The sequence below is a fragment of the Odocoileus virginianus genome, chromosome 1 (genome assembly GCF_023699985.2).
Source record: "Odocoileus virginianus isolate 20LAN1187 ecotype Illinois chromosome 1, Ovbor_1.2, whole genome shotgun sequence".
In the NCBI taxonomy this organism is placed as follows: Eukaryota; Metazoa; Chordata; class Mammalia; order Artiodactyla; family Cervidae; genus Odocoileus; species Odocoileus virginianus.
In genome coordinates this window covers 52,887,401-52,910,213 of record NC_069674.1, presented here as the reverse complement: position 1 = coordinate 52,910,213, position 22,813 = coordinate 52,887,401, and the positions used below count along the sequence as shown (strand labels likewise).

General features: G+C 38.4%; 1 protein-coding gene across 2 annotated transcripts in view; it reads right to left on the bottom strand.

Moving 5' to 3' along the window:
• BBS9 (Bardet-Biedl syndrome 9) overlaps nt 1–22,813 on the bottom strand; it is a 436,742-nt gene that overhangs the window by 84,184 nt on the left and 329,745 nt on the right. The window lies entirely within an intron of this gene.

Genomic DNA, 22,813 nt, shown 5'->3' with positions numbered 1-22,813 from the left:
TTCTTCTTCATCCTCTTGAATAATCCTGTGGAAAAAAGAACTAAAGTGACAATTGGATAGAACACTGAAGACTGCCCATTGGTGTTTTATTTTATTTTAATGTCTTGGTGAATTTTGTGCTCATTAAAAGTAATGAACTGACTGGCCCAGAGGCTCAAGTCGTCTGACAGCCCCCAGAACAGGAAGAGCAAAAGCCAAGGTATTGTAAGCTCCTTTCTACAAGTCCCCATCAGCTCAAGGGACTAGAGCTCAGATGAGTTTCAGAAGTCTAATGTAGATGACCCATTTGGTGATATTTCATGGCTTACTGACACTGGCCCAAAGGGCCTATTTTAAAAAATCATCATTCAGACAAACACAGTCTGCAGCTGTGTGGTCTCCCAAATTCCATGTAGGAGAAAGGCTAGAGGGGGACAGTCCTTAGAGCATCTGTGAGGCACTGGAAAAGAGATGTAGGTTAGAGAAAGACAAAGCACCCTGAAGGCCCTTGACTGACAAAGCCAAACAAACCAGGATTCTTTGCCACTTGGTTGAGGGCTTGCAGGAGTTATGAAAGGCAGTCACACATCACATTCAGCTCTCTAGGGAGCCCTGGGAGTTTGGACCAAGGTCAGCATTAACAATAAAGCACGCTGCCTACTGGGTGCCTATTACTGTGCTACTTTTCATTGGCTTTTGAAAGTACATGATATGCTATAACCCATGAGGATCTTATAATTTGTTGGATAGAAAACATACATACACAACCAATTAGTGGAAAGAAGCATTCCGGCAATAACGTCCTAATTGTGCAGAACAGAAAGTAAGTGCAAAAGAAGCTAGCTAAGGGACAGATTACTGTGGGCCAGAGTTAATATCCCTGGGGCCTCTTTAACTCAAACGAGGCTTGGAACTCATCCCTTCCCCATTACTTCAAGAAGTCCCTGCAAAGAGATGGAGAGGCCACTTTCCTTAAACCAAAACACCTGGAGTCATCTGCTTCCCCCACCTTCACCATGATTACAATGAACTTCTGTCAGAGTCTAATTTCTTTTTCTTCTTGTGAATGCTACTAATAAAGCTTCATTGTGGGCGCCATCATATCAATATTATGACACAGATGCTTTCTGTCAATAAGTCCAAATCACACAAAGATCAAGGTGATAAACACCTCCTGAGTGCCAGGCATGTGCAAGAATCTGCAGGAAGTGCTACAGGGAATTCAATGGCAACAGATAGAACTCCATCTTCAAAGAGTTTGTAATGGAGAAAGGAAATTAAAACAGGTCAAGGAGGCAAACATTGACAACATAGGGAAGGCCCAGTAGACTATTAAGGAGGAGAATGCCACTAATGTTATGATTATTACATTAACAACAATCCTTCCAATTAATTTAGCATGAGCTGTATGCCAAGCAACCTGCTCTGTGCCACACAGGTATCAGCGCCTTCAATCCTCACATCTCCACTGAGACTTAGTTGGCAAGATCTCCATTTTATGGATGAGGCCCCTGAAGCTCGGCAGATGTAAGGGATGTGCCCAATACTGTACAAAGGGTGTGTCTACTGCGCCTGTGCTTAAAAGGGTTCCACGCTTGGTTTAAGTCCCTGCTGTCTCTCTCTTAAAATTCTTAATCATTTTATTTTTGAATCTGTGCTTTTTAAGTGAAGTCCAGAGGATAATGGAGCATGCACATGATCAGAGGAGATATGCTCACTGACTCAGAGAGTTTAATGCTCTTATATTTGCATTTTAAACTGCCATCACACAATATAAAGATTCCTCATAAAATTCATGCTAACAATTAAAAATTTTAATTTTTCCTTACTTGGAATGACATTAAATAGAAACTCAAACCACCACCAGAAGATGTGAGAGACCACGGAAGAAAGGAAAGATCTTTATATCTTAGTAGCTGTTTTAACAGCACTTTCTTCTACCTTTTAACAAGGGCCCTGTAATTTCATTGTGCACTGAGAAGTGCAATTTAAGTAGCCAGTTTGACCATCACATAGTAAATGAGAGACCTGCATTCAAAGTTGGAGACTCTAAAGTCTGCATGAGATGCAAAGCACCTTATAGGTTCAGAGAAGTACCTAACTACCAGTGAATGTGGAGGGCCTTGGGAAGCAAAATATAGAAGAAGAATCAGACACCACAGGCTCAGCCAGCTCCTACAGGTTCAGGAGAAAGGACTGATTATTCAATTTTCAGAAATTTTGTGAGCCAGGTGTTAAACATGGCCATTACTGAAAATTAAACTATAGAGACTTTAGCAAGTTATGGGAAAACAAAAGTAATAGTCAAAATGCATTACTTTCTAATTATTTAATATTATCTAGGCCCTTGAGATTATTTATGTCACTTGCATTTGTATGTTGGAAACACTCTGCAGTGGGGGTAGGGGGTGGGGATTAATACCCAGTTCTTCCCCACTCCATATTCAGTGACCTCACACTAGAAGCTTGAAATCAGCCTTGGTGGAAGTATTTACAACATGCAAATCAACAAATGTTATAAAGTTAGGCTTCCCACCCACCCTGCTCCTCGAAGACAGCCAGTTGTTAAATAGTTACTGGCATGCCACTGAGAAGATGTGCCTGAAATTTGTCCTCAAGAACAGATACTGGATAAAGGGGCTTTAAAAGGAAAGGAAACAACCTGAGCAACTGCATTAAAACACAAACGTAGAGGCTGCTTGTTTAGCAAGGAACAAATATTCCAGTTTGGGAAGAGCATTTGATGAGACAAAAAAGATCATCTGGGCAACCGTCGCAGAGGAAGCAAAATGTCAAGGTGAAGAGTGTGCAGGTACTGGGAAGCCACAAAGTATTCTGAGTGTGGGCATTATCTCACGGAGATAGTGCACTAAGTAGCCACTGGATCGTAGCAAACATTTAGGGCATTTGCTGGGACTTAAGTTAGGCTTTTATGCACGTTCCTTACTATCAGGGGAAAATTCTTACTAAGTGTAACAGCATGTCAGTTCGTGGACCCACCCAACTTGCTAAACACAGCTGTGGTGGAAGAATGACTTCTCAGTGAGACAGCAGCCCAAGCCACAGGATCTTTCCTGAGCAAGACCCAAAATACATCAATCCCAGAGAAGCATCATTTCTCTACGTTTCAGTCTCACTGGATATATTTCTGTGCCATTGTGGAAAGAGTCCGCTATCCCCAAATGGTCACAGAAATTGGAAAGAAATGGGATAAACAATTCCTTATGTAAATTACCCCCAAGGAAAATCTTCCTGACCTGCTGGCCAGCATGAAATACTAAACAGATCTCCATGTTCTCAATTTAGTCTTACACATAACAGCCAAGTTTACTCTGTGCTCCACGAGAGCCAAATGAATTTAGCAGAATTAACATAGTAAAAGGGGATGGAAAAACTAGACCCACCAAGAGTTAGATCTGTCTGACCAGGGCCTAGAGGATCTTACAGCTCACCTGGAACTGAGAAATGAGGCCAACCAGCTGCTGGGGCTTACATTTGAGGGAGAGTGATTTTTCAGGACCCATCACTGGCTGTACAAGATGTGTGTTCCCTGGTGTTCGACAGAACTACAGAAAGGAAGGGGTTTAGGAAACAATGAACACTAATGATTTCAAGCACAATGTGTTGATGGCCTTTGTTTTGCTTTTTCAAATTGACGGATTCCAAATAAAATGGAGACCCCAAAGGACATCTCTGTCCAACTGCCATATCAGTTGATGCCAAAGTAATGAGGCAGAGGTCCAGGGAGCTGCTTGCAGGAAAATGCTCAACTCATAAAGTGAGTGTGAAATTAATCCCAAATACTTTTAGCTGCCAAGATAGGCTCTAAAATTGGTTACAGGAAAGCAGCAGCAGCAACAGCAGAGTAGACATGAATCATACTATGTGAACACAGACTTGTCCAATTTCTCCACCTAAACTTACCATCATATCTGCCTCCAAATCTCATGTGTGGCATATAGAACCCCATTACACTGCTGTCTAGCTGTCATTTACTGAACCTCAACTGGGGGTCAGGCACCAGGCTAATGCTGTTATACTCAGGTTATCATTTGGTCCTCATAACTACGCTCTGAGATCAAAATCATCAATCCTATCCCAGATGAGGAAACAGAAGCTTAGATCTCTGATGAACTTAATACTGAGAGGAGCACATTGCCTGTGGTCATGAACCAGGGTGGGAAAGGCAGGGATATTAATCCTATCTTTGGATTCCCCAGTTGGATGACCTTTTTTCTGCTCTGGTACACAAATGTATACAGTTGGCTCCACAAAATAATCCAGTGAGTTCTTATCCCGATAATCAAATAAAGACATGAGGAAAAACAGCAGTAACAGTATATGTGGGCTTCCCAGGTAGCACTAGTGGTAAAGAATTCACTTGCCAGTGCAGAGACACAGATTCAATCCCTGGGTCAGGAAGATGCCCTGGAGAAGGGCATGGCAATGCACTCCAGTATTCTTGCATGGAGAATCCCATGGACAGAGGAGCCTGGCAGGCTATAGTCCATAGGGCTGCACAGAGTCAGACACAATTGAAGTGACCTAGCATACACACATGTACTTTAGTTAGGATTTCCCATTATAGGGGCTTTTAACATAGGTTGAAATTTCCAGGTTGCCTTCTGCCCAAAGTTACAGTATAAAGGAAATCAATTCACACAGTGTAAAGGATGGGAAATTAACACAGTATGTTTTTTTCTCTTAACAAAGGGAATTTAATCATATTCCATATAACTCAAATTATGAAGACTTTAGAAAACAGCTATTTCCTAGGCCTGTTCCCTAAAGGAACAGTTATTTTTAAAGGAAGTTATTTTTAAAAAGGAATGATGGATTGATTTTCTAAAAACCATATAGTACAATGTTTTCAGTGGTCTGAGCAAGTTGATGGTATGTAATAATAATTGTTAACATTGATTGAGGGTCTTCAGGAGCCAGGCACTATGCTAAATCTCTTTACAGGGATTCTCTCATTTCACTCTCGGAACGATTCTGTAAGGTAGATACTAATACTGCATGTGTGTGTGCTAAGTCGCTGCAGTCATGTCCAATTCTGTGTGACCCTATGGACTTGTAGCCTGCCAGTCTCCTCTTGTCCGTAGGATTCTCCAGACAAGAATACTGGAGTGGGTTCATGCCCTCCTTCAGGGAATCTTCCTGACTCAGGGATCGAACTTGCCCCTCTTAAGTCTGCTGGATTGGCAGGCAGGTTTTTGTTTTGTTTTGTTTTGTTTTAACCACTAGCACTACCTATCCTCATTTAAAAAAACTAAAGAGACAGAATTATAGAAAGGGTCAAGCAGTTATTAAGTGAGGGAGCCAGAAATCACACCCAAGCAATCTGACCCAAGAAACGTCACCAAGTAACATTGTCTGTATTAATTTTCTGCCTGCACATTAGTTTCATCATAGGCAATATGTGGAACAAATTCTATCAGAAGTTTCCCAATGGGAGGTTTCAGCTTTACTGGCCCTTCAATAACCTATACGAATTAAGATAGGCTTATTTTAATAAGAGGTCAGCATGGATGAATGAGTTAGGAAAACGGAGTTTTCCTATGATATGGATGAGTTTATACATCCCCCAGGGCAGAATGCAATAGGCTGTGATGGAATAGGCAATGGCCTGGGAGCCAAGAAGACAGAGCTTCTAGTCCTGGCTTCCCTACTAAATAGCTTAGGTCAGTGTTCAATGTACTTCCCTTTCCGGGGCTCTAGTTTCATCACCTTAAAAATGTAGGGGTGGGAAATATGATCTCTCACATCCGTCACAGCTGTGTCAGATGCAAAAACTCTTAAATTACTTTTGGATAATTTATTTTGAACTATCCATGCTTATGCCCCATTTATCGATTAACTTCTTCCCCTCTATTTGTACCCATTCTGAGCTTTTCATTGAATGGTTGTTGATTTGCAGCTTTTATCCATAAAATGGAGTAGGAAATAGCAACCCACTCCAGTATTCTTGACTGGAAAATTATATGGACAGAGGAGCCTGGCCATGGGATCGCAAAGAGTTGGACATGACTGAGCAAAGTACACATACATCTACAAAATATCAGTAAGAATGTTTTTCTTTGACTAATTCAAATGAGAGAAAAGATGAGCAATACCGAGCATTGGCAAGGATGTGGAGAAACGGGAACCCTCATATCTTACTAGTGGGAATATGATACAGTCACCCTGGAAAATAATTGGCAGTTCCTCAAAAGTTAAACACTGAGTTACTCTATGACCTAGCAATGCCACTTTTAGGTTTATGCCCAACAGAACTGAAAATATATGTCCACTAAAAAAACTTGTTCACAAATATTTAAAGAAGCATTATTTATAATAGCCCAAAGAAAGAAACAAACCAAATGTCCATCAATTGATAAGTAAATAAACTAAATGTGGCATATCAGTATAATGGACTATTATTCAGGCATAAAAAGAAAAGGAGTATTTACACATGCTACTATATGAATAAACCTTAAAAATATTATGCTGAGTTAAAGAAGCCAGTCTTTTCTGTGTGTGATGATCATACACTATTCATGTTGCATTATTCCACTTATATGAAATGTCCAGAATGGGCAAATCTATAAACATAGTCAGCAGGTTGGACATGGGCTGGGGGGGTAGGAGGTGGACAGGAGGAAATGGCAAGTAACTGCTCATGGGTGAGGAGTTTCTTTTAGGGAGGATGAAAATGTCCTAAGTAGATTGTGGTGACAGTTGTATAACCCCTTGAATATGCTAAAAATCATTAAGTTGTCCACTTTAACAGGGCAAATTGTATATATGTAAACTATGTCTCAATAAACTTATTAAAAATGAGTTAAAGTACTATGAAAGCATAATTCATAAAAGGCATAAATTAACAAAAATAAAGGCATTTATTTAAGATACAATTTTGATATATTAATGGATATATTTTAATATGTAAAGGATATATATTAATATATTTGGTATATTGTTATATTAATATAACAATTTTGATATATTAATGCAACTAGGACTTAACAGTATTCTAGATGACAGATGATCATATGAATTTGGAGTCTATTAGAACTAAGCCTGAATGCTGGTAATGCTTACTTACTAGCTATACAACCTCAGGCTAGTTACCTCTCTCAGACTTAGTTTGCTCACCTAGAAAATAACATTCCTGGTTACTATTTCTTAACATTTCACACCGTTAAGGGCTTCTCTCAGTTTAATAACACCTGGTAAATTCTACTTTTACTGTTAGATTAACCATGACATTGAGAAAGGAAGAGCTTTCTCCTGGTACTTGAGGCCCACTCCCAACCACTGCCACCTGAAGTGGTGGGGGACAGCTGGTCATTCTGCAGTGTTCCCTTGGCCCGCTGTGTGTGGTCACTCAATGGGACAGTGCCCATTCTATGGCCAAGTTTAATCAAGCTTCAAAACAAAATGTCATGAGACCCTGTTTCAATACATTACTACAAGCTATGTAAGTTACATGTATTAGATTCCCTTTTTGATTTCCAGAGCAATTCTATTAAAATACACACACACCGACACTCAACTTTGCCTGATACGACTTGTTCTCTAGAAATCCTCTGAGGCTTGTTAATCAGAGAGCTAAACATTGCTTGATTTTCCTTTGTATCTTACTGAAAATGCTAGAAAATTTGGTGATGTGAATAAAATGTTTATGAAGTTACATTATGAGAAGGCAAAGAGAAAACAAAACTTAGACTTGGCCCAGAAAATTCCAGTATAAAAAAGAGCAAATGATAAATCTCCAACTTGCCATCAATTTTCCAATACTCATTCGGATCTGCTTTCCTCAGTGTGTATGCCTAGAAGTGGTATTGCTGGGTCATATGGCAGATCTATTTCCAGCTTTTTAAGGAATCTCCACACTGTTTTCCATAGTGGCTGTACTAATTTGCATTCCTACCAACAGTGTAAGAGGGTTCCCTTTTCTCCACACCCTCTCCAGCATTTATGCATGAGACAAGTGCTCAGGCCTGGTGCACTGGGAAGACCCAGAGGGATGGGGTGGAGAGGGAGGTGGGAGGGGGGACCGGGATGGGGAATACATGTAAATCCATGGCTAATTCATTTCAATGTATGACAAAAACCACTGCAATGTTGTAAAGTAATTAGCCTCCAACTAATAAAAATAAATGGAAAAAAAAAATTAAAAAAAAAAATTTTTCCAATACTCAGTACACAGTGGGTGTCCCGTAAATGCTGGTTGAACTTGTGAACCTCAAAATCAGTCCACCTAAAAACCCAGCACAACTAGGAGCCATACTAAACTAACTCTTAAATCCTAGACACACTCAATCAGGCACTGTCAGGCTCCCAATTTGAACGGAACTCAAGTGATGTCACATGGAAACAACAGACCTACCTCAATATATCTGTCATCTACTTGAAAAAAAAAATCTCTCCAGTTCACCTTAGCCACAGCTGCCTAACCGCCAAGCTACAGACAGCTCTAATGACTGCTGAAATGAATTTATTCATCACATGGCTGCCCTTTGGGTAGAAAGACATTCTAAATCTAGGAAAGACTTGGAAGCAGGCAAGAAATAGGGCATGCTTCCTACTCAACTGTTATTCATGGTGGCATTTGCTATGGACTCTGACACAGCAGAGGCAATAAGGAAGAAGAAAAAGTTTACCAGGTCTAAACTTATACTTTGGCTGAAAAGATCCAATTTGTATCCAAAAAGAATTATTCTTTTACCAAAAACAATGAAATAGGGTTCAAACTGAAGAGATGATTTAAATGCTAGACAAGCATACAGAAGTGTATGTGCTAAACTTTTAACTAGATAAAAGAGAACTCTGGGTTTTTACTTTAGAGGCATAGCAAGAATCTAATTCTTAGCTACTTTTGCTACTATGTTATTTTGTATAAATGGGATGGGGAACTGGATTACATTCTATTGTACCTCACATGAAGTAAAAACCTAAGATTTCCCTATAACATGCGTTTAGCTGAAACTTCTAAACCAAGCCCAGGATTAGAATACATTTATAACCATGCTACCATTTTGGGTAGCTATTAAAACAATGGAGAAAGTGTATCCATTCAGTACAAAAACTTCAGTTGCACAAGTTATTTATCTTAATAAAAAGAGGCCTGCTAATTGCCTATATCACCTATGCTTTGGAACAGAAAGCTATGATCTTTGTGACTCTTTGAAGCCATGATGGTTTTTCTGGTTTAGGATTATAATGTTCCGTGACACCAATCTACACTTGCAAATGCCTTGAGAATTCATATAAAACTGGTTTTAGAAAAGCAAATTATCCCTGAGAAATTTCTTTATATTATGTACTGTAGAACCACTCCTCCCCCCACCTTTTTTTTTCTTTTTTAATGATCTGCCTAGAAGAATATAAAAGGTAGACAGTGCTAGAATATAGACTTTGGCTGGGACTTTTAAAATACATACCACTGATACATAAAACTGTTAAATAAAAAGGACAATAAATCATTTATAAGTGACATAGAGACAAATTTTGCTATTTCTGCAAAGTTTATTCAGCAAATAGACATGTAACTTAATCAGCTGAAGGGAAACTAATTCTAATGCTTGGCTAATATAATGCTAAAACTACAACTGATCTCAAACTTGATTACCGTTTGTACCACCCCCTTCCACACCAGGTGACCAAATTTTTACCCTTTTCCATAAAATTATCTACTTATAGCCAAGTGAAACCTCAATTTGAAAAATAATAATTAATGAACTCAAGTTGTAAAAAGAATGAATGCTCTCCAGACCACTCATTGAACAGATCGCGGTTAAAGCTGGAATCTATGGCTGGCAATGTCAGAGCTCATTTTACAAACTCTGAAGAATGCCACAGTTATCACTGTCCAAAAACAACATCCACAAGGTCTGATCTGAATAGTTCCTAAGTTTAGAATGTTTCAGGCCACATTCTTACATGCAGACATGTCAGTAATTATGTAGCCACCCACACAGCCTTGAGTACCATCTCCAATGAGGGGAAATGATGGATAGATGAGCAGTTGGCAGGTGTTGTAAGAGCATTCCTTAGGAAATGCTAAGACACATTAGTAAGTGTGATCAATTAAGACATGCTGATGATCCACCCAAAGGCAAAAGGAAAGACTGGAGACCCCAACAGCGCCAATGATGCTACCGATCATTTCCTTGGTTCCAGAATTTGAGAAGTGGACATAACATGTTCACAATAAAGTGAAACTATTGAAGTTTCTTTTAAAACATCTGCTTTTTCAAAGAGTCTATTTCTCTTGAACCTGTGGATTTTAATTAACTTTGCTTTTTTTTTTTTTAAGATATAATACAGTTATACCACTACTATCTGGTAGTACTTCGACAAGACATACAGATGTCTAGATGCCTCAGACAACATGGAAATAAGACCAAAGGCAATGAAAGGAGCTGCCTGGTTTCATATGAAGTGAAACTAAGGTAAACTGTGGGCATGACTACAATCATAGGCTATAGGGACATTAGAATTGCAGGTGGCCTTGCTGAAGATATGTTGTGCCTGACATCTACTGTTCTGTAAACTCCTTCAGATCAGAGACTATTTTATGGTTGCTGTACCCTTCCCAAGGGTGTGTCTCTGGTTCATAGCAGACCCTCAATGCATGTTGGTTGTACTGAAGTAAATTTAAATGCTCAAGATCTCAGTCGCACAAGTGTCCATTAAGATGGCAATTTATAGGAATACTACCTTGGCAATGGAAGTCTATCCCTACATAGCTGAAAAAAAAAAAAAAAAACTTACCATTTTAAAAAAGTTTTTATAGGCTTTGTTATTTACTGGGTCTACCACAGGTAATAAATGACTAGGCTCTGAATTCAAGCCTTCCTCGCATTAGTATTAATGTTATATTACAATGAATTACTAAATTCTTTCAAGTCTTTACTGCTCAATTTTGTGGTTAGTGTTATAAAGTCTGTAATTTAACTTTAAAATACAGCATCATAGACAAGGTCATGGGATGAGAGCATGTGAATCAGCTTAAGCTACACTCTAGAGCAGAGTTTCTCAAACTCCTCATTAATGATATTTGGGGCCAGATGATTCTTTGATACAGGGAGCTTCCCTGGACACTGCTAGAAATTTAGTAACATCCATGGACTCTACACATTAGATGTCAATAGCACGGTTCCTCTAGTTGTAACAAGCAAATATGTCTCCAGACATTGCCAAATGTCTCTTTGGTAGCAAAATCATCCTGATTGAGAACTGTGGCTCAAGAGTTTGGGTTTGGACTCAAAATAATCATCTCAATCAGAAGCAAAGCCCACAAGTCAGAGGGGTCTACCATAAACATTTAGGTTACTGATGTCTCTAGAAACACTGCAGACTTTTTAATTACCATAAATGAATGTCAGGAATGAGTTTTGATTAGTGCAATCAAAGGTTTGATAATCAGCATTATGGATGCTAAATTAGATACATTGACAAAACAGTATGAATAGTATTTTGAATACTATTTAAGATGAATAGTATTTAAGATAAGTAAATTAGCTGAATATTTTTACACTCATACTCTTCTTTCGGAGAAGGCAATGGCAACCCACTCCAGTACTCTTGCCTGGAAAATCCCATAGAAGGAGGAGCCTGGGAGGCTGCAGTCCGTGGGGTCACAAAGAGTTGGACATGACTGAGTGACTTCACTTTCACTTTTCACTTTCACGCATTAGAAAAGGCAATGGCAACCCACTCCAGTGTTCTTGCCTGGAGAACAGGGACAGGGGAACCTGGTGGGCTGCCGTCTATGGGGTTGCACAGAGTCGGACACGACTGAAGCGACCTAGCAGCAGCAGCAGCATACTCTTCTTTGCATGAACAGAATATAAGGATCCAGGAAGACCCTGAAGGGATATGGTCCAAAGTCTTGAGCCTAAATGATCCTGTGTCTTGCCTTTGAAGCAGAAGATTTCTAGCTGTCTGATGCCTATTGTGAGGATAAATGGATCCTGCTTTGGATTACTGTCTTATCAGGCTCAAGTGAAACTTTCCAGGAAGGTGATATTCTAGTATCTAAAAGATACAAAGATGAGCCTTCCCCAAGCCTGCAGAATGAATGAATTATTCCATGCATTTGAAAGTTTACTTAATAAACATATTCATATGTGGTAAAATTTTATATGAGATTACTTTCACTATAACGAGGAAGAAAGGTTGTAGGGAAATAGCTCATTCTTGTTCATCTCAAGTATTTTGATGGCTATAATTACTTACTGAAAAGAATTTAAGAGTTGTGCATGACCAAATTGGCAAAGGTAGTGTGCAGTGTCAGGTTTGTGCTAAGTGATGGGGATATATAGTATATGACTTAAGAGCTGCCTGCAAAGAACTAACAGTCCAGCAATAAAATAAATATATTAATAAAAACAACAGCTGCTGCTTACTGTGTGTTCAGTATGTTCCAGGCACCATCCTGAGAACTCTATGTATATTATTCCTAAATCTTTCAATAACTCCTCTAGGTAATTATCTTTGACTGATGAAGGAAACAAGATTCAGAGAAGCTAAATAATTGTTCAAAATCACAGAGCAGTTGCTATATTCAAACCAGGACTGTCTAAAACTTCCAAAGCCCAAGTATTTCTCAGCATATCACATCCTTAGGCATGCACACACACACACCATTCTATGCTAGATGTGTATTAGTTGCTCAGTCATTTTCAACTCTGTGATGTCATGGACTGTAAGCTGCCAAGCTCCTCTGTCTATGGAATTCTCCAGGCAAGAATACTGGAGTGGGTTGCCATTTCCTTCTCCAGGGGATCTACCCAACCCAGGAATGGAACCCAGGTCTCCTCCACTGCAGGCAGATTCTTTACCACTAAGCCACCAGGGATGATTATCGGGTTAATATGAGAAAAATCTATAAATGAGCTCCCCGCCCCGCAAGAGAGATGACTTTCTGAGGGTGAAGAGCCCACAGATTCCTTTGTCCTTCTTTTAAACAAATTCACATTTGAATGTTTGAATGTCTTTGGCCCAGAAAAGCACTCATGAGTCCTAAACATCACTCCTTACTGTCTTCCATCTACATCTCTGTTACCTGCCTGGCCCTGTACTCATTTGAGTCTGCAAATAATCATAAACTTTAAAAGACAAACAAACAAACACTACAACAGGTATGGCAAAGTAGAAGTCAGTTGCACTACAAATGACTGAATGTAGGCTCTGGTCCTGTCCCATCCCTCACCACAGTTTGACCCTAAGAGCATCCCTTAATCTCTTTACACTTCAGTTTTCTCCTCTGTGAAAAAGGGGCACTTGTTGTAAAGAACAAATGAGATATAACATAAATGTGTTTGTCATAACACTGAGCACACAGTAAGCACTCAACAGAGCTGAGAAGTAGCAATATTATTATTATTATTATTATTATTATTCGGCGTTCCCTGACTAAACATCTGACCAACATATTTTTTTATTAAAACAAAACAAATAGAGGTCCCTCTAAGTCCAATACATACTTTTTGTTTCTTCTAAGTAGTTGAAATTCCATCCTAAAGGAGATCAGTCCTGGGTGTTCACTGGAAGGACTGATGTTGAAGCTGAAACTCCAATACTTTGGCCACCTTATGTGAAGAGCTGACTCATTTGAAAAGACCCTGATGCTGGGAAAAATTGAGGGCAAGAGGAGAAGGGGATGACAGAGGATGAGATGGTTGGATGGCATCACCGACTCAATGGACATGGGTTTGGGTAGACTCCGGGAGTTGGTGATGGACAGGGAGGCCTGGCGTGCTGTGGTTCATGGGGTCGCAAAGGGTCAGACATCACTGAGTGACTGAACTGAACTGAACTGAAGCAGTTGAAATAGACTATACAAGGAAGATATTATCTGCCAAGACTGGTATGGGTTACAAGCTAGTTTTAAAACATAACTCACTTTCTAGTTTATTTAACTAAACCAAATAAGTGTCAGAGTTTAAGTCAGAGTCCCTCAAGTAGAATCTATTTACCAGAAATCTGAACCCATTTTCAGAGAATAATAAGAGAAAAAGATTATTATCACACCAGTAACTGATTCACACAGACACTTTTTGTCTAAATTTTTGGAATTAATATCGAAAAATGTGATGATGAGATGAATATGGGTTAAATAACAGATACCACAGCAAGTCATCCAGACAAGAAACTTTTAATCTGGGGGTAGAATGCCATCTTGGCACTTTAGAGGCGTGCATGAGTGATGGGAGAGATTACAGTTTAGCTTGGGAACCCAAGGGAAATAGCTCTTTGTTTCAGTTCTATTGTTTTATCCAACAGCCATCATTTTAAGTCTACTAAGGACACCAAAGAAAAGTTAGGTTTAGCAATCTTTAGAAAAATTATGATTTGATGATTAAAAATAGTTTTATAAAAGATTATACACATTATTGGGAAACTTCTCACCACCAAACTTCTAGGATGACGGAAATCCATTCTGGGAGGAATCTGAGGATGAGAAGCTGACCAGTCACAACTTATTTTACTGATGTGCAGGACAGTAAGATTATTTCTCTGGTTTTATGACAATTTTTGCTTGAACAGAGATAGGAACAATAGCAAGGTCTTGGTCATCAACACCACTTTGATCAGGTAGTAAGTAAGTAATCAAGTTTTCTTCTACGTACTGAAAAAAAAAAATCTCAAAGTCAATTTCAGCAACAAAGAGTTAGAGTCAGACTCATTTAAAAAAAAAGAGGGTTGTGGGTTGGGGCCAAAGCTCTAAACTGGTCTTATACTAGTTGACTCTTCTCTCAGTCAAATTTAATTCCTTTCAAGAAGGGAAATCTTGGAATATCCACAAGGTCTTCCATGATGTTCTAGACCAAAGGTTTTTCAATAATTTATCACTATGGGAATTTCAATTGTATTGATTGTATTGATCTAAAGACTTTATCCTGAATGTTATAAGGTATCTCAGATACACTTACCGCTCACATATATATACTACACATATATAATCAGTAGTAATGTGCTGTGAAAAACCAAGCAAACTCCATTCCCAAATATGAAACTACTTATCTAGAGGTCTGACAAATTCCTTTCCTTTAATGAGAAATAAACCCTAAAATTAATAAGATCAACAGTAGAAGAATTTAGCAATTATAGAATCAAAATTGCAGCCTAAATCATAAGGCCTCAAAGTTCATTTGAGTTTTTCTAAATGAACTTTTCGGCCAGCCCAAAATATCTCACAACAGTGATTTATTTACATGTGTCCATTCCCTAGATTATATGTTCTTCAAGAACGAAGACTACATTCTTATTTAAAGTCCATGACACTGTAAATATTCAATACAGTCATCTGAATTCAACTGAATTGAATTTGAAAAGGCCTTCAAAATCATCTAGTTTAAGCCCCTTATTATATATATATATATAAGTGCTAAGGCCAAGAGGTTCAGTGACTTGACTAAAACCACACAGAAGGTCAGTATTACAACCAGGGCACATTCATATCTTGCTTTTAAGGATTTTACTTACACTGTCTCATTAATTATTCACAACAATCTCCCAAATAAAGCGGGGTAAGCACCCACAAAAATGCAAAATGCCAAGGTCACATGGCAGGTTTAGAAGTGTATTAAATTCAGAACTCTAAGCCTTAGCTTTTATTCTGAAGGCACAGAGGATTTAAAACATGCCACTATTTACCTGCAAGTAACAAGTCAGGAAGGGAAAGTGAATTTGGTCCAAGCACTCAAGAAGATGGGATGGCACAAAAGGGAGAAACATAGATGCTGCATGGCCAGAAATTGATACAAAAGCCACAGGTGGAGGAAGGAAGAAATGTTGAAGCTGGTAGTGGTAGGTCTCTCCATAAAGCAGAATCATAGTCTGGCTTTGTTTTGATTTTCTATTTTCTCAGAAATTTAGTAATTTTCTTCACAGTCACAGTTTTATATTGTTGACTTTGTATTGTATTGTTGACTTTTGTTTGTATTGTTGAGTTTTGTTTGTATTGTTGACTTCATGTATAGTTCACAGTCTATCACATCTCTGATATTGATGATTATTTTCCCTGTGATCATCAGGCAGTGATATTGGGACATTAAGGGGAGATGTCATCCTTATAGGAGAACCTGAGCTTCAACCCTAACCCTTTCTCGGGGCATAGGTGTCTCTTAATATGAATTGAGAACAATCCAATTCATAAAAGGCAGAGACCAAGGCACAACACCTGGCCATTCTGGCCAGAGTTACTGGGGTGAAGGGGATAAAAAAGTGGGCATGGGATAAAAAAGAAAAGGACAACTTCTTTTAGCAACAAAAATCTGTCTAAAGATTGCTTGATGTGGAAGAAAGAAGATAGGCCTTTGACTTAGTTTGGATCCCAGTTTTGCTGTTTAGTTCAAAAAAGTCATTCTATTTTTCTTGGCAATTCTCATTTTCCTAATGGAAAAGTAGCAAAGTAATAGTAACTTTCCTCACAGAGTTATTACAGGGGTCAATTAATGTATGTACAAGCTTTTAGTAAACAGTGAGATAAAATATAAATATTATCCAATATTACCCATCATTATATGGAGAAGGCAATGGCAATCCACTCTAGTACTCTTGCCTGGAAAATTCCATGGATGGAGGAGCCTGGTAGGCTACAGTCCATGGGGGTAGCTAAGTGTCGGACACTACTGAGCAACTTCACTTTCACTTTTCACTTTCATGCATTGGAGAAGGAAATGGCACCCCACTCCAGTGTTCTTGCCTGGAGAATCCCAGGGACGGGGGAGCCTGGTGGGCTGCCATCTATCGGGTTGCCCAGAGTTGGACATGACTGAAATGACTTAGCAGCAGCAGAAGCAGCATCATTATACTAGAAGAATAAGGAACTTAACATCTCCAAATGTAGTTAGTTAATATTCTCCAAACTAAGGCCTACTATTCAACTAATTTTCAAGGAATGAATATAAAATCAGCAGCTTATCTGGAAAAAAATATCATCTAGAACAGATTACTGTTTAAGAAATGGGGATACCAATGAATTACAGTGAATCCTTGGCATCTGACCTTAAAGAATAGTATTTAAGAGTAAAGATTTGCTAGATTATACAGGAGTAGAGGAGACATTCAGTAGTCACAAGGTGAGGATCAAAGGATTTTCAATACCAAGAAATTTTACAAAAAGAATATTTGCTTTCTGTAACACTGGTATTAAATTTCACTATCTAAAATAAAATATAGTCATTCATTTGGAACATTCAAATGATGGAGACATGGGCTAAGAAACTACCCAACAAATCACAAACTCAATTTGTATTCAACAAAAGACATTACTGGCTAAGATAATCATGTTTCCTTGGTTGGTGAGAGTCACTGTGAGTATCAGCCCTGGTCTCAAGCAGCTGGAGAGAAGTAGAGAGGAAAAAAAAGGCTTTTCCTGAGAATTCCTTTTTGTCTAAATGGCTACCACAGCTACCTCTGAAGAGGCAATGAGCTTGCTGTACAAAGAGGGAAATTACTGGGGGAAAAAAACTAGAATATTTTTCAGTATCTATCCAAACAAGAAGAAGAAGAAGAAGAAGAAGAAGTTGGTTTCTAAGTGGGGTGAGGGAAGAATGGGATCTTTGTTCCCCAAACTTCATAATTCTGGAACAAACCTATGCCTTAAAATCTATTCATTCAAAAGTTAGGCAAGGATCCTTGAATATATAAAAACATGAAATCATGCAACATTGGATGAGTTTATTCACCTTAAAGAAATGATTCTTAAAAGAATCCTTTTTATGTTCAGCAACTCTCTAAGTGCACTAAAAGGAGAATTTGATTTAAACAATTTTCATTTCTTCATATGCTTTTCTCAGGAGCACCTCATGATGCAGCTGAATGGGAGATTTTCTGATGGTAGCTCTCTCAATCCAGCACTTCCTTTCCCAGGGGCCCTCTCTGAGGCTGCCCCAACACATCCATCCAAGATGAGAGCATTTATAGCCCACTTGAATACTATGAATTTGAGGAGCTGTGACAGTACCTTTAAGACTGCTCCTGATTGTAAGCTAAAAAAATGGCTTAGCCTAGATGATTTAGACTGAGAAAAAAATGTTCTGTCCCAGACCCAACTTTGGCAGAGAGTCTTGAACTGCAAGGTTAAATTATGTCCCTAAATTTTGGAATAGACAGAGATCACTTTGGTTGTTCCCCCGCCATACCCACACCCCTCCCCAAAAAAGCATAAAAAAGATTAATTTCTAAAGTTAGGAAACCATGCTTCAACCCACCATTGTGTGGTCATAAGAACTACATGAGTCATCAGGCACTGGATTCAATGAATGAATGAATTCATCTTTTTTCCAATGGCTATCTCCACTGCAGCAAAGAACTGGCAAAACTCAACAGTTTGGGTAAAGTGAGTCAATGGCCTTCTTAAGGTTCAGACCTGATCAACTATTTAATGGATAGGAATGTATTCAACTACTTTGACTAAATCTTCCCCCTCAGGTCAAGGTTGCTCTGCCCTACACTGCATCATGTCCACTTTATAAAGGCCAAGGAGAAAAATTTTTCTCAGATCTCAGTTATTAGGAAAGTCAAACTGCTATTGAAAAATCAACCAGTAACAAAATTAAACAAGCAATCAACAAACAAGAAAAAGATGTCCTCTGTTTCTTTAAGACATTAAGAATCTTTTAAATGGTTGTGATCCCAACTTTCCACTATTTAGAAATAAGTCAACTCTGTGACCCATGTATAGCAATGAAAGAATATTTTTTATATATTTCAATGCAAACTCTTTGAGACTTGTTGAAAAATCTAATTCGATGTAACTTACTTCTCTATATATTTTTCTGCGTACCACTGGGCTGATTCAGCTGATTAACAATAACTTCTCACTAAATTTAAGTGATCTGTGCCAGGCTGACCACAATAAAAATAGTCTCAATTCAGTTAAATCAATCTTAGCAAATATTTAAGTCTCAGTCCAACAAGTTCTATTTCAGAACTTTTTCTCCAACTTAATATTAATGCCAGTAATGTTGATCATTTACTATGTGTCTGACACTTTGCCACAAAAAGAAGGTTCTTATCTTTTAAAATTTAAAGGTAACACTCAGCAAAAGGCTTAAGCTGAGATCAAATTAGCATCTGTTAAATTAAAGGAAATAATTGCACAGTACTGAATTAAGTGGTAAACTTCAAAGTGTTTCCTAGGAATGATGTTGATGAGCTTAATAAATGAAGACTGGAGTTCTTGGTAAAGATTCACTAAAGCGTTGTGAAAAAAAGCAGTGAAAGTGTTAGTCAGTCATGTCCAGCTCTTTGTGACCGCATGGACTGAAGCCTGCCAGGCTCCTCTGTCCATGGAATTCTCCACGCAGGAATACTGGAGGGGATTGCCATGCCCTCCTCCAGAGGACCTTCCCAACCTAAGGATCAAACCCAAGTCTCCCACATTGCAGGTGGATTCTTTACCATCTTAGCCACCGGGGAAGCCCAGGCAAGAATATTGGAATGGATAAGTCGTTCCCTTCTCCAGGGGATTTTCCCGACCCAGGGATGAAACCAGGGTCCCCTGAATTGCAGGCAAATTCTTTACCATTTGAGCCACCAGGGAAGCCCACACTAAAGGTTGGAGAACCTAAATTAATTCTGTCAAAGAAAACTGGAGGTTACTCCAGGTAAGATATATGTGCCAGTGAAGGCATAGAGGTTACTCTTTTCATAAGCCAAGGACACCATGTTTTCATAGACTAATGAAGACAGCCATGTTAAAAAAGCAAAAGATAAAGAAATTTCTTCAATTATAGAAGGACATAATGAATCAAATCAGATTTGCGTTTGCTGACACCAAAGGCCAAAATGGGTGCCCAGTTTTTCTATCTTGGGCCAGATCAGCAGAAAATGCAACTACTTCTCTTTATAGAATGTAAGGATTTTTCTGCTCAAGGTCAAAGACCAAATTATTTTAAGACAAGTTATCAAACATTTCAGTCTACGTTTAAGCTATTCCTCAGATGAAAATATAGGTGTTTATTCTGCATTTAGAGCTCATGACTAACTCAAGCTAGAAGATTAAAATGTGTAACTTCCCTTTCCCTTGATTTCAATACAGAATCTGGCTTACTAAATCCACCTTTGATCAAATGACCAAATTGTGTCCATACTTAGACCTGTCTGACTCTATGTGACTCTTTGGACTTTGGACTGTAGCCCACCAGGATCCTCTGTCCATGGGATTTCCCGGGCAAGATACTGCAGTGGGTTGCTATTTCCTTCTCCAGGGGATATTTCTGACCCAGGGATCAAACCTGGGTCTCTTGTGTCTCCTGCATCACAGGGGGATTCTTTACCCATTGAGCCATCAGGGAAGCTCCAATCCACCTTTAAGTAGGTACAAATAACATGCTTTTATCCAAAGGAAATGAATAAATGCCATTTCCATTCCAGAACAACCCAGAAACTAAATGGTAAAGTGTGTATGGCCCAAACAACAAGAGGGTCTTAACCTCTGAAAGCCACAGAAGCACTAATGTTTTAAATCCCAACATTTCTGCCAAAGTCTATAGAATCTGGAAAGATACAGGTTTAATACCATGTAATTTCAACTGAACTGGAAGTAGTGTGGTTTCTAGCATAGTTTCAGTAGACAAATTTAAGACTGACTAAGTCTTAAATTGAAAGAAACATTTTCTAAAATTAGTAATTAGAGGAGGGAAAAGACCAGTATAATTAGAAGCTCTAAAACTTACAACTAAACATAATATTATTTCCAGGATATCCCTTTTTGTCTCAATTATACAACTGTATTTTCTATTTTGAGTCATCCTTCATGGCATCTCATCTATGTCATTAGTTAAACTTTAAAAATAGGCCACCATAGGTTTGGAAACAGAGCCCTTTTTCATCTGAATTAAAAAAAAGAAGAAAGTTACAACCAAAAGACCAATCATAATGAGGTACATAAGCATCAGTAATAGACTTTTTCTACCATCAAAGGCAACACAGAAGTCAACAGACAGAAAGAAGGACCCCCCCCCATCCCCCACCTCCATCACTCAGTAAGTATTGGAAGTTTCTCCGTTTCCCTAACTCTTAATTTTTCAGTCTTTAAAATGAGGACAAATGATACATGTTCATTCTCTACAAGAAAATATGAGAATTGAGATGACATTTTTTTTTTTCAAGAATGCTGAATTCCGTGATAGAAAAATCACAGTCTACTGCCAGCCTCTGCTTACTCCAACCTCTTCTTCACCTGATCCAGTTCACTACTAGCTACTACTCCAGGTGCGGCTTCACATATTTACATAATAATTCAAGGTATTGATATTAATAAGTCAAAATTCCAATGAACAGTGTCCCAACCTGCAGGGTACACATCCCTCCCAACTTTGCTACTTACAATGCCAACTGGCTCAAAACCTCAACATCATATTTAACTCACAACTTCTCCTTGATCTACTTTATTAAGATCCCCAAGTACTTTCAATTTTGCCCTCAAAACATCTCACCATATTTATTTTCTCCTTCTATTCCAATCATCAATATCCTCCTCAAATCACCTCTAGGTTACTGAAACAGACCTCCACTAGATTGAAAAGAGGGGCGGTTCACTCAGATTATACTACCTTGAGAGAGTCATTACTAATATTTTGAGAAACAGCTTTTTAGACAATTCTTTCTGAGACTAGCTACACATGTATAGATATGTACACAAGTTTACAAGAATGGGTTCATATTTTAGATGTTTGCTTAATTAAATCAACATTATATAACAAATATCAAACTACATAATTTAATTTTTAAATATCAATTTCCATACTTGTATTTCCAAATTGATCTATTCCTAACCTCATTTTATAGAAAAAGAAATACATGTTGAAGTTACAGGTCTTGCCCTTGCTATGGAGTAATTTAATATTAACAATATTCAAATTCTTCCCAATCTTGCCAGTGTTTATCTTACTTAACCTCAGCTTTGTTATTCCCCTATATTAGCCTCTTCACCACAAATAATTTGGCCCATTTATCATCTTCCAGATTCCTTGAGGATTTCCACTACCACACATTAACTTCTACCCATCCTTCCGACTATAAGTCCTTCTTATGTCCCCTCAAACGTGTGCACTTCCTTCACAGCTAAACACAAGTCTCACCTTCATTTATACATTCACTATCTATTCATTCAACATATATTTACTCTGCATCTACTATGTCCCAGGACTAAAGATAAAAGAGTTGAACCATGCACACATCAGTCCTGTGCCTAAGCAACAGCCAGGAAAGCCAACTAACCACATAATAACACAAAAATGTGATAAACATTAGGCCAACATACATGACAGAGACCTTTGTGGTACCCTTCAGAAAAACCTCCTCTGTGAAGCTTTGACAAGACCTCCTGGTCCATGATGTCTCCTTCCAGATCAGAATTCCTCTGCCACTTATTTATTCCCTATGCTATTTGCTTTGAAACTTAGTTTATGCTCTCTTATACTGTAATTTAGCTCTGGGGTACAAAGGTCTTTCTCCATGTAAACAGTTAAGTTCCTCACAATTAAAGAACTTGCTTACCCTTCTTGTGTGTTCCTAGAAATTAGTACAGAGCCTTGAACAAAATAAGTAATAATGTACTGTTATTATTATTATTATCATGTTACTGCTGCTAACACTGAGAGATAAATCTTGGCTGTGACTAGTAACTGACTGCTTCTAATAAGAATTTAGAAGAATATTTATCATTTACAGCTATTCCTCGTATTTCTAAGTTATTATAGAGTTTATAGTTTAGATACTTTCCTCTCTACTGAGCAAAACAATGCTCTGACTCCTGCTGAGTTGTGCCATGTAGGGCTAAAGATCAACAGTCTTGGCACCCAATATGGGATATATATAATTGAAT